The 12,421-nt window shown below is 46.9% G+C and overlaps 1 protein-coding gene across 1 annotated transcript in view; it reads left to right on the top strand.

Moving 5' to 3' along the window:
* Nucleotides 1–12,421, top strand: part of RAB40B (RAB40B, member RAS oncogene family) — a 213,334-nt gene that overhangs the window by 110,180 nt on the left and 90,733 nt on the right. The window lies entirely within an intron of this gene.

The raw sequence follows: 12,421 nt of genomic DNA, 5'->3' as shown, positions 1-12,421 counted from the left end.
GCTGGAAGGTGAGTATAATTTTTTCACAGGTACCCTCGGATCGTCGGAGACTGTGGCAGTCGGCGTGTCAACATAAGTAAGTATGTGTGTGTCGGCAGTATGTAATAAAGTTGTACTTGTCACGGTATGTGTGTCCTGTTTTTATTTGGGTATTTTTTCCCCAGTAGTACTACAGGTACCAGCGGGCCCGTTTTTCTCCCGCATGCTGGTACTTGTGGTTCTCCAAGTACCAGCTTGCGGGGGAGGCTTGCTGGGACTTGTAATACTACTGGAAAAAACAATATTCTGACATTTTCCTCAAGGCTATCAGCCTCCCATCCGCAGCCCTTGGATGGGGGGGACAGCCTCGGGCTTCACCCCTGGCCCTTGGGTGGCTGGGGGGGGACCCCTTGATTGAAGGGGTCCCCACTCCCCCAGGGTACCCCAGCCAGGGGTGACTAGTTGGATATTTAATGCCACGGCCGCAGGGCGCTGTATAAAAGTGACCCCCGGCTGTGGCATTATCTGTCCAGCTAGTGGAGCCCGATGCTGGTGTATAAAATACGGGGGACCCCTACTCTTTTTGTCCCCCGTATTTTTTGCACCAGCATCAGGCGCAGAGCCCGGTGCTGGTTTTAAAAATACGGGGGATCCCCTGTCAAATTTTTCCCCGCATTTTTAGAACCAGGACCAGCTCGAAGAGCCCGAGGCTGGTTATGCTTTGGAGGGGGGACCCCACGCCATTTTTTTCCTTGATTTTACCATTCCAGCTATAAAAAAAAAAATATATATATTTTAAAAAATATATAAATAATACTTGTGCCTCCAAAAAAGACAAACCAAGTACCTAATCCCTTCTAATATAAATAGATATGCTACAGGTTGAGTATCCCATATCCAAATATTCCGAAATACGGAATATTCCGAAATACAGACTTTTTTGAGTGAGATTGAGATAGTGAAACCTTTGTTTTCTGATGTCTCAATGTACACAAACTTTGTTTAATACACAAAGTTATTAAAAATATTGTATTAAATGACCTTCAGGGTGTGAGTATAAGGTGTATATGAAACATAAATGAATTGTGTGAATGTATACACACTTTGTTTAATGCACAAAGTTATAAAAAATATTGGCTAAAATGACCTTCAGGCTGTGTGTATAATGTGTATATGTAACATAAATGCATTCTGTGCTTAGATTTAGGTCCCATCACCATGATATCTCATTATGGTATGCAATTATTCCAAAATACGGAAAAATCCCATATCCAAAATACCTCTGGTCCCAAGCATTTTGGATAAGGGAGACTCAACCTGTATTACCAAAAAAAAGAACACCAAAAATTTTTTTTATTGGTTTCACCCTCCAAAGTGTGGCGGATTGAAAATGACGAATTTACTGTCTAAAAGCACTGTTGTCGAATTTCCAAACTTGAATTGAATACACTTTGGTCGAATTGCAGCACTTGTATCATTGCAGAAAAGTCGAATTTGACAAAAGTCGAATTTCAAAAAGTCGAATTTTGAAAGTCCGTTTTTTTTGACGGAAAGCACTGAATTGCATTGACGATTTTTTTTTTTGGGCGAAAAATTCCCGAAATTCGACAATTTCGGGAATTCGACCGCAATTGCATATACCCCTTTGAGTAAAGTTTTTATTTTTTCTAGTTATTCCTAACCACCAGTCAAGAACTAGGGCTCTAATTTGCAGGAATTTTGGGAGCTATCTGTGCGTGTTTTTCTTGTGCTGGGCAGGAATGAGAATAATTCTAAATGTGTTATTGCTGCTAAACAGGAATGTGTGGCAGACGTGCACCTGTACAGTGCCTCTAAGTGTGTGTTATTCCACATTGTCTGATTGATGTGCGGAGCTGATCTGGCTGAAATAATATCACAAATATGTTACATTTCTAAAATACTTTTCTCTAACGTCCTAGTGGATGCTGGGGACTCCGTCAGGACCATGGGGGATAGCGGCTCCGCAGGAGACAGGGCACAAAAGCAAGCTTTTAGGATCACATGGTGTGTACTGGCTCCTCCCCCTATGACCCTCCTCCAAGCCTCAGTTAGGTTTTTGTGCCCGTCCGAGCAGGGTGCAATCTAGGTGGCTCTCCTAAAGAGCTGCTTAGAAAAAGTTTTTAGGTTTATTATTTTCAGTGAGTCCTGCTGGCAACAGGCTCACTGCATCGAGGGACTTAGGGGAGAGATTTTCAACTCACCTGCGTGCAGGATGGATTGGAGTCTTAGGCTACTGGACATAGCTTCAGAGGGAGTCGGAACACAGGTCACCCTGGGGTTCGTCCCGGAGCCGCGCCGCCGATCCCCCTTACAGATGCTGAAGATCGAGGGTCCGGAAACAGGCGGCAGAAGGCTCTTCAGCCTTCATGAAGGTAGCGCACAGCACTGCAGCTGTGCGCCATTGTTGCTACACACTTCACACTGAACGGTCACGGAGGGTGCAGGGCGCTGCTGGGGGCGCCCTGGGCAGCAATATTTAATACCTTTGATGGCAAAGAATACATCACATATAGCCATTGAGGCTATATGTATGTATTTAACCCAGGCCAGATATCTCAAAACCCGGGAGAAAAGCCCGCCGAAAAGGGGGCGGGGCTTATTCTCCTCAGCACACAGCGCCATTTTCCTGCTCAGCTCCGCTGTGAGGAAGGCTCCCAGGACTCTCCCCTGCACTGCACTACAGAAACAGGGTAACAAAGAGAAGGGGGGCATATTTTGGCGATATTTATATATTTAAAGCGCATATAACAAAAACAACACCTTTTAGGGTTGTTACTTTATATACATTTTATAGCGCTTTTGGTGTGTGCTGGCAAACTCTCCCTCTGTCTCCCCAAAGGGCTAGTGGGGTCCTGTCTTCGATAAGAGCATTCCCTGTGTGTCTGCTGTGTGTCGGTACGTGTGTGTCGACATGTATGAGGACGATGTTGGTGTGGAGGCGGAGCAATTGCCGGTAATGGTGATGTCACCCCCTAGGGAGTCGACACCGGAATGGATGGCTTTAATTATGGAATTACGTGATAATGTTAGTACATTACAAAAGTCAGTTGACGAAATGAGACGGCCGGAAAACCAGTTAGTACCTGCTCAGGCGTCTCAGACACCGTCAGGGGCTGTAAAACGTCCCTTACCTCAGTCAGTCGACACAGGTACCGACACAGATGAATCTAGTGTCGACGGTGAAGAAACAAACGTATTTTCCAATAGGGCCACACGTTATATGATCACGGCAATGAAGGAGGCTTTGCAGATCTCTGATACTGCAGGTACCTCAAAAAGGGGTATTATGTGGGGGGTGAAAAAACTACCTGTAGCTTTTCCAGAATCAGAGGAATTGAATGACGTGTGTGATGAAGCGTGGGTTAACCCAGATAGAAAACTGCTAATTTCTAAGAAGTTATTGGCATTATACCCTTTCCCACCAGAGGTTAGGGCGCGCTGGGAAACACCCCCTAGGGTGGATAAAGCGCTCACACGTTTATCAAAACAAGTGGCGTTGCTGTCTCCAGATACGGCCGCCCTCAAGGATCCAGCAGATAGGAGGCTGGAAACTACCCTGAAGAGTATATACACGCATACTGGTGTTATACTCCGACCAGCAATAGCCTCAGCCTGGATGTGCAGTGCTGGGGTAGTGTGGTTGGATTCCCTGACTGAAAATATTGATACCCTGGATAGGGACAGTATTTTATTGACTCTAGAGCAATTAAAGGATGCGTTTCTTTATATGCGAGATGCTCAGAGGGATGTTTGCACTCTGGCATCGAGAGTAAGTGCGATGTCCATATCTGCCAGAAGAAGTTTATGGACGCGACAGTGGTCAGGTGATGCGGATTCCAAAAGGCATATGGAAGTATTGCCATATAAAGGAGAGGAATTATTTGGGGTTGGTCTATCAGATCTGGTGGCCACGGCAACTGCCGGCAAATCCACTTTTTTACCTCAGACCCCCTCCCAACAGAAAAAGACACCGTCTTTTCAGCCGCAGTCCTTTCGCTCCTATAAAAACAAGCGGGCAAAAGGACAGTCTTATCTGCCACGAGGCAGAGGAAAGGGTAAGAGAGGGCAGCAAGCAGCCCCTGCCCAGGACCAGAAGCCCGCCCCGGGTTCTACAAAGCCATCAGCATGACGCTGGGGCTTTACAAGCGGACTCAGGAGCGGTGGGGGGTCGACTAAAGATTTTCAGCAATCAGTGGGCTCGCTCACAGGTGGACCCGTGGATCCTGCAGATAGTATCTCAGGGTTACATGTTGGAATTCGAAAGATCTCCCCCTCGCCGTTTCCTAAAGTCTGCTTTACCAACGTCTCCCTCAGAAAGGGCGACGGTATTGGAAGCCATTCACAAGCTGTATTCTCAGCAGGTGATAGTCAAGGTACCCCTCCTACAACAGGGAAAGGGGTATTATTCCACACTATTTGTGGTACCGAAGCCGGACGGTTCGGTAAGACCTATTCTAAATCTGAAATCCTTGAACCTGTACATACAGAAATTCAAGTTCAAGATGGAGTCACTAAGAGCAGTGATAGCGAATCTGGAAGAAGGGGACTTCATGGTGTCCCTGGACATAAAAGATGCTTATCTGCATGTCCCAATTTACCCCTCACACCAAGGGTATCTCAGGTTCGTGATACAAGACTGTCATTATCAGTTTCAAACGCTGCCGTTTGGGTTGTCCACGGCACCTCGGGTCTTTACCAAGGTAATGACCGAAATGATGGTTCTTCTACGAAGAAAAGGCGTATTAATTATCCCTTACTTGGACGATCTCCTGATAAGGGCAAAGTCCAGAGAACAGCTGGAAGTCGGTGTAGCACTAACCCAAGTAGTGCTTCAACAACACGGGTGGATTCTGAATCTTCCAAAATCTCAATTGTCCCCGACAACACGTCTGCTGTTCCTGGGAATGATTCTGGACACGGTTCAGAAAAAGGTGTTTCTCCCAGAGGAGAAAGCAAGGGAGTTATCCGAACTTGTCAGGAACCTCCTGAAACCAGGAAATGTGTCAGTACATCAATGCACAAGAGTCCTGGGAAAGATGGTGGCTTCTTACGAAGCAATTCCATTCGGCAGATTCCATGCACGAATATTTCAGTGGGATCTGCTGGACAAATGGTCCGGATCGCATCTGCACATGCATCAGCGGATAACACTGTCACCAAGGACAAGGTTGTCTCTCCTGTGGTGGTTGCAGAGTGCCCATCTGTTAGAGGGCCGCAGGTTCGGCATACAGGACTGGGTCCTGGTGACTACGGATGCCAGCCTACGGGGCTGGGGAGCAGTCACACAGGGAAGAAACTTCCAGGGTGTATGGTCAAACCTGGAGACGTCTCTTCACATAAATATACTAGAGCTAAGTGCAATCTACAATGCTCTAAGCTTGGCGAAACCGCTGCTTCAGGGTCAGCCGGTGTTGATCCAGTCGGACAACATCACGGCAGTCGCCCACGTAAACAGACAAGGCGGCACGAGAAGCAGAAGAGCAATGACAGAAGCTGCAAGGATTCTTCGCTGGGCGGAAAATCATGTCATAGCACTGTCAGCAGTGTTCATCCCGGGAGTGGACAACTGGGAAGCAGACTTCCTCAGCAGACACGACCTTCACCCGGGAGAGTGGGGACTTCATCCGGAAGTTTTCCACATGATTGTGAACCATTGGGAAAAACCAAAGGTGGACATGATGGCGTCTCGCCTCAACAAAAAACTGGACAGATATTGCGCCAGGTCAAGAGACCCTCAGGCAATAGCTGTGGACGCTCTGGTAACACCGTGGGTGTACCAGTCAGTGTATGTGTTTCCTCCTCTGCCTCTCATACCAAAGGTACTGAGAATTATACGGAAAAGGGGAGTAAGAACAATACTAGTGGCTCCGGATTGGCCAAGAAGAACTTGGTATCCGGAACTTCAAGAGATGCTCACGGAAGATCCGTGGCCTCTACCTCTAAGAAGGGATCTGCTTCAGCAGGGACCTTGTATGTTCCAAGACTTACTGCGACTGCGTTTGACGGCATGGCGGTTGAACGCCGGATTCTAAAAGAAAAGGGCATTCCAGAGGAAGTTATTCCTACCTTGATTAAAGCTAGGAAGGAAGTGACCGCACAACATTATCACCGCATTTGGAGAAAATATGTTGCGTGGTGTGAGGCCAAGAAGGCCCCAACGGAAGAATTTCAATTGGGTCGATTCCTACATTTCCTGCAGGCAGGATTGTCTATGGGCCTCAAATTGGGGTCTATTAAAGTTCAAATTTCGGCCTTATCAATCTTCTTCCAGAAAGAATTGGCTTCAGTGCCTGAAGTACAAACTTTTGTCAAGGGTGTACTACATATACAACCCCCAATTGTGCCTCCAGTGGCACCGTGGGATCTAAACGTAGTTTTGGAATTTCTCAAATCTCATTGGTTTGAGCCTCTCAAATCGGTAGATTTGAAGTATCTTACATGGAAAGTAACCATGCTATTGGCCCTGGCTTCAGCCAGGAGAGTTTCAGAGTTGGCGGCTTTATCGTACAAAAGCCCATATCTGATTTTCCATTCGGACAGGGCAGAACTGCGGACACGTCCTCATTTTCTCCCTAAGGTGGTTTCGGCTTTTCACTTGAACCAGCCTATTGTGGTGCCTGCGGCTACTAGCGACTTGGAGGACTCCAAGTTACTGGACGTTGTCAGAGCATTGAAAATATATATTTCAAGGACAGCTGGAGTCAGAAAATCTGACTCGTTGTTTATCTTGTATGCACCCAACAAGATGGGTGCTCCTGCGTCTAAGCAGACGATTGCTCGTTGGATCTGTAGCACAATTCAACTTGCACATTCTGTGGCAGGCCTGCCACAGCCTAAAACTGTAAAAGCCCACTCCACAAGGAAGGTGGGCTCATCTTGGGCGGCTGCCCGAGGGGTCTCGGCATTACAACTTTGCCGAGCAGCTACGTGGTCAGGGGAGAACACGTTTGTAAAATTTTACAAATTTGATACTCTGGCTAAAGAGGACTTGGAGTTCTCTCATTCGGTGCTGCAGAGTCATCCGCACTCTCCCGCCCGTTTGGGAGCTTTGGTATAATCCCCATGGTCCTGACGGAGTCCCCAGCATCCACTAGGACGTTAGAGAAAATAAGAATTTACTTACCGATAATTCTATTTCTCGTAGTCCGTAGTGGATGCTGGGCGCCCATCCCAAGTGCGGATTGTCTGCATTACTTGTACATAGTTATTGTTACAAAAATCGGGTTATTATTGTTGTGAGCCATCTTTTTTAAGAGGCTACTTCTTTGTTATCATACTGTTAACTGGGTTCAGATCACAAGTTGTACGGTGTGATTGGTGTGGCTGGTATGAGTCTTACCCGGGATTCAAGATCCTTCCTTATTGTGTACGCTCGTCCGGGCACAGTACCTAACTGAGGCTTGGAGGAGGGTCATAGGGGGAGGAGCCAGTACACACCATGTGATCCTAAAAGCTTGCTTTTGTGCCCTGTCTCCTGCGGAGCCGCTATCCCCCATGGTCCTGACGGAGTCCCCAGCATCCACTACGGACTACGAGAAATAGAATTATCGGTAAGTAAATTCTTATTTTTGTTATTATTATTTCTAAGGGATCTTGTACTGTACATGTTAATTTGTTTACAGATATTGAATATAATTAAACTTTTTCCGAACTGTTTAAGAATTAGACTGATTTAAAGTTTCATTTTACATAGTAAAGTTGCATATTCAAGACTTTAGATATACCCCTTTCACACCGCACAAATAACTCGGTATCGACCCAGCATATTGCCGGGTCGACACGGGTCAGCACGGGGCATAGCCGAAATCCCGGGTCACCTGGCCCGGCAATTAAACCCGGGAATAATGCAGTGTTATACCCGGGTTGAATACCGGGTCAATGGCAGCGTAAACGGGCTCCTGGGTCGATGTGACCCGGGACCCGTTCACTACAACAGGGAGAGGCGGCGCAGAGATGTTCTCATCTCCCAGCGCCGCCTCCACCCCCGCTTCCGGCTCCGCCCCCCACCGCTATGGCAACCCGCCCGTCATATTGCCGGGTCAGGGAAGCCAGCGGCAACGTCCAATGCCGGATCCCACCCGGGAAGGACCCGTTTGCAATTCCCGGGTGCCGGGTGGGATCCGGCATTGGCAGTGTGAAAGGGGTATTGGTTGTTTAAAAAGTAACACATCTTCTCAGTCTGTTTGTTTGTTTTTGTTTCGATGTAGCTCGAAACTACATTTGAAGAAATATACAGCAGGCTTTGGCACTATTTGGCATGATGGTGCAATCTGATGCAGCAGGCTAAATGCGGAGCAGTATGATTGCCTCATTTGATTTCAGTGTAGTGATCATGTGACTTGGTGTTGAACTGTAGATGCCGAGTTCTTATATTGCCGCAGGAATTATTTAGTTCATCCATGTGCACAGCTCACTGAGCAGTGTAGTACAGCCTGGTCTATCTGTGTTTATGTATATTGTTTTTAGGTATGTGAAAACAAAACTTAATGTGTGTAAGATAATTTACCATTGGATTGTTTTATGAAATATATAGGCACCCATCTGAACTTGGTAATAGGCAAGCAGGCATTGCAAGAAAGGCTAGTCAGCATTTTACATCCAAGAGAAGCTAAAACACACACTTATCAGCCATAAAATTAAGACTACCTGCCTAATACTGTGTAGGCCCAACTCTTCTGACCAGTGGCGGAACTAGCGAGCGGTGGGCCCAGGTGCGACAAAATGCTTTGGGCCCCCCATCCCATCCAAGTCCACCCCCTCACCCCTGGAGAGGATCTGGTGAGGGGGACCTGCTCAGGGCCAGAGAAATGGATACCTAGCAACAGTGCCGTAACTAGACATTTTAGCACTGTGTGCATGAAACGGCATCAGAGACCCACCCCTGCATGCAAAACAAGGGCAGTGCGCGCCGTAGGCTCGCGCAAAAATACATAGTGGCGTGTCTTCGTGGGGAAGGGGTGTGGCCACAAAATAATACCAATTCATAAAATGGTGCACAGTAGTCTCCATTATTCAAATTACGCCGCACAGTAGCACCACTACACCAGGTAGAGACTCTTTTACACCTTACGGCGGACAGATTCCTCTTTTTACACATTACGGCAGACAGCGTCCCCTTTTTACACATTACGGCAGACAGCGTCCCCTTTTTACACATTACGGCAGACAGCGTCCCCTTTTTACACATTACGGCAGACAGCGTCCCCTTTTTACACATTACGGCAGACAGCATCCCCTTTTTACACATAACGGCAGACAGCGTGCCCTTTTTACACATAGCGGCAGACAGCGTGCACTTTTTACACATAACGGCAGACAGCGTGACATTTTTACACATAACGGCAGACAGCGTGACATTTTTACACATAATGGCAGACAGCGTGCCCTTGTTACACATAGCGGCAGACAGCGTACACTTTTTACAAATAACGGCAGACAGCTTGCCCTTGTTACACATAGCAGCAGACAGCGTGCCCTTGTTACACGTAGCGGCAGACAGCGTGCCCTTTTTACACATAACGGCAGACAGCGTGGTCCTTTTTACACATAACGGCAGACAGCGTCCCCATTTTACACATTACGGCAGACAGCGTGCCCTTGTTACACATTACACATTGTGGCAGGCAGATTCCCCCTTTTTACACATTGGGGCAGACAGTCCCCCTTTTTGTAGAAAGATAGAAAGATAAGAAAGAAAGAAAGAAAGAAAGAATGAATGAATTATACTTACCCTCTCCGCTGGCTCAGGCTCCTCGGTGCAGCTTCTGGTCACTCACGATTCCCGGGCAGGAGAGGAGGAGGAGGTGGAGGAGGGAGGTGGAGGAGGGAGCCGCAGCAGCGCTGTGTTACTGGTGGAGGCGCTGCTGCTGCTGCCCCTCTGCTTCACTATAGGCTGTTCTCGGAAGACAGCCTATAGTGAAGCAAAGGGCCAGCAGCAGCAGCAGCGCCTCAACCAGTAACAAAGCGCTGCTGCGGCTCCCTCCTCCACCTCCCTCCTCCTGCTTCTCCCCCGTACCGCTGCTCCTCTCCTCTCCTGTCCGGACGGCTGTGTGCTGCGGGCAGCGGTTGCCCGCAGCACACAGCGGCGTGTAATGAGTCAGTTTGACTCATTACATGCTTTGGGCCCCTGGACAGAGGCGGGTCCCAGTGCAACACACTGGTTGCACTGGCGGTAGTTCCGCCGCTGCTTCTGACCCATTGAGGCATGGACTCCATAACACCTATGAAGGTGTCCTGCAGTTGCAATGTGTGGCCTCCGTGGTTCGGACTTTTTTTCCCAGCACATCTCACAGATGCTTGATTGGTTTGAGATGCGACACTTTTTTATCATCGCGCAATTTGTTCTACAGTAGCTTTCCTGTGGGATAGGCCCAGACAGGCTAGCCTTCACTCCCCATGCGCATTAATGATCATTGGACACCCATGTCACCGTCGACGGTTCATCGGTTGTCCTTCCTTGGACCTAATTTGGTAGGTACTAAAAAGTGAATACTGGGAACACCCCACAAGACCTGCCGTATTGGAGATGCTGTTAGTTGTCTAGCCATCACAATTTAACCCTTGTCAAAGTTGCTCAGATCCTTACGCCTGCCCATTTGTCATACTTGAGTCTGCCTCTGCTTTATTCCTCCATCAGACTCCCCCAGCCCTCTCCCCCTCCTAGGCTGCAGTCTATGGCGATTTTCAGGATCACCCCCTGCTGCTGGCTGATCTTCTTATATTACTGTAGCATTTTATTTTTTTAACTGTACAAAAACAAAAATATCCCCAAAATCGTTGATTTTTTTTTAATGATCATCTTATGCAAATAAGAGCTGTTTTATCCCGTTTTTTCAATATTTCATTAGCATATCTGTATATGTTAATATAATACTGAATAGAGTTTACGTAGGTTTTATTTACATAATTTGATCATATAAAAATTAACAATTTTGGGAACATTTTTGGAAAAATATTAGCCAGTTAAGTGGTTTAAAACATCTTGCATCTCGATAAGCTATTGCCCTATTGGCTACCTCTGACCTGTTCCTCACTTCATCTAATCTCTGGTAACCATCTCTCCCTCCTGCCAACAAGTCCTTTGCCATGCTGATACCCACCTATGGAATTCAGTGCCACTCCTAGCCTCTTCTTCAGCCTCCACATGTTATAATGCACTCTGAAAACATATCTCACCTACACTACCCACATTAGTACTTCATTACAATTCCCAAACTCCTCTCTGAGCCACACTGGCCCCTCTTGCTTCAGTTGTGCCTTTACCTTCAGACCACATTTGAAGCTTCTAATGAGCAATTCCCTCACTACCCTTTGTTTTTGTTTTTTTCTCCATTTATTTTGTCTACCTTCCATTTCCCTGTTTTATATAGAGTGGTGTGCAAAGTAAGTTTTGTTTTGTGTTTAATGTGAGATATGGGTGTGGTATGAAAGATCTACAGTAATTAAATAGACTGTCAATAGGTCGACCCCCATATAAAGTAGAAAAGGTTGATAGGAACAAAAGGATGAGTAGGGTCTCAGTCCCAGCATAACCGTCAATTCATGTCATTTATTATCCCATCCACGAGCGTTGCCAGGTGAGGCAGCAATGTGGGTGCACTACAAAGGTTACACTGTGGGAGATAAATCATAACAGGGGCAGATGTATTAATCCTGGAGAAGTGATAAAGAAGTGATAAGTTGAAGGTGATAACGCACCAGCCAATCATTACGGCTTCAAAAAATGACAGGAGCTGATTGGCTATGTGTTATCACCTTCTACTTATCACTTCTTTATCACTTCTTCAGGCTTATACGTCTGCCCCACAAGGAGGTATATATGAGAAAATGGACACGTTTGTAGTAGTATGATATACTATGTATGAATAGATCCACGTGTAGCACAACCTGCCCACGGAGGAACACAAAGAATAGTTATTTCAGTTTTACTACTGTTCTGGCCTACAGATTCCTAATGGGGGGTACTCGCGGAGTGATATTCCAAGCAATCTGACTAGATTGCTTATAACTTCAGCATTATCGCTCCGTGTGTACCCGCTGGGTGAAGTGAGTGCCCCCCGTCTCTCCCCGCACGCTCAGCACAGATCGCGCTGTGCTGAGCGGCGGGAGAGATGTGTGCTGAGCGGTTCGCTCAGCACACATCTCTCCCACATCGGCCCGTCTATATGGGCCTTAACTTTTATTATAATTACACATACTGTTTGCCAAACTAAAATTTGCAGCTAACATTATTTGTGTATAGTATATATTGAGTTTGCATAGAAACCTACAAATTCCACTGCACATTGCATGTAATCCCTGCTCTAGAAAATAGTATCATCTAGCAGTCACCGGTGGCACAACAACATTATATGCAGCGTTCCTTACCTCTCCTGAAATGTGGGCTGTATTGAAATATTGGTGGATGAGATCCTGACGGTCA

Source organism: Pseudophryne corroboree, chromosome 3 (assembly GCF_028390025.1).
Source record: "Pseudophryne corroboree isolate aPseCor3 chromosome 3, aPseCor3.hap2, whole genome shotgun sequence".
Taxonomy (NCBI): domain Eukaryota; kingdom Metazoa; phylum Chordata; class Amphibia; order Anura; family Myobatrachidae; genus Pseudophryne; species Pseudophryne corroboree.
The sequence above is the reverse complement of the archived record's forward strand: the minus strand, read 5'-3'. Positions and strand labels throughout refer to the sequence as shown.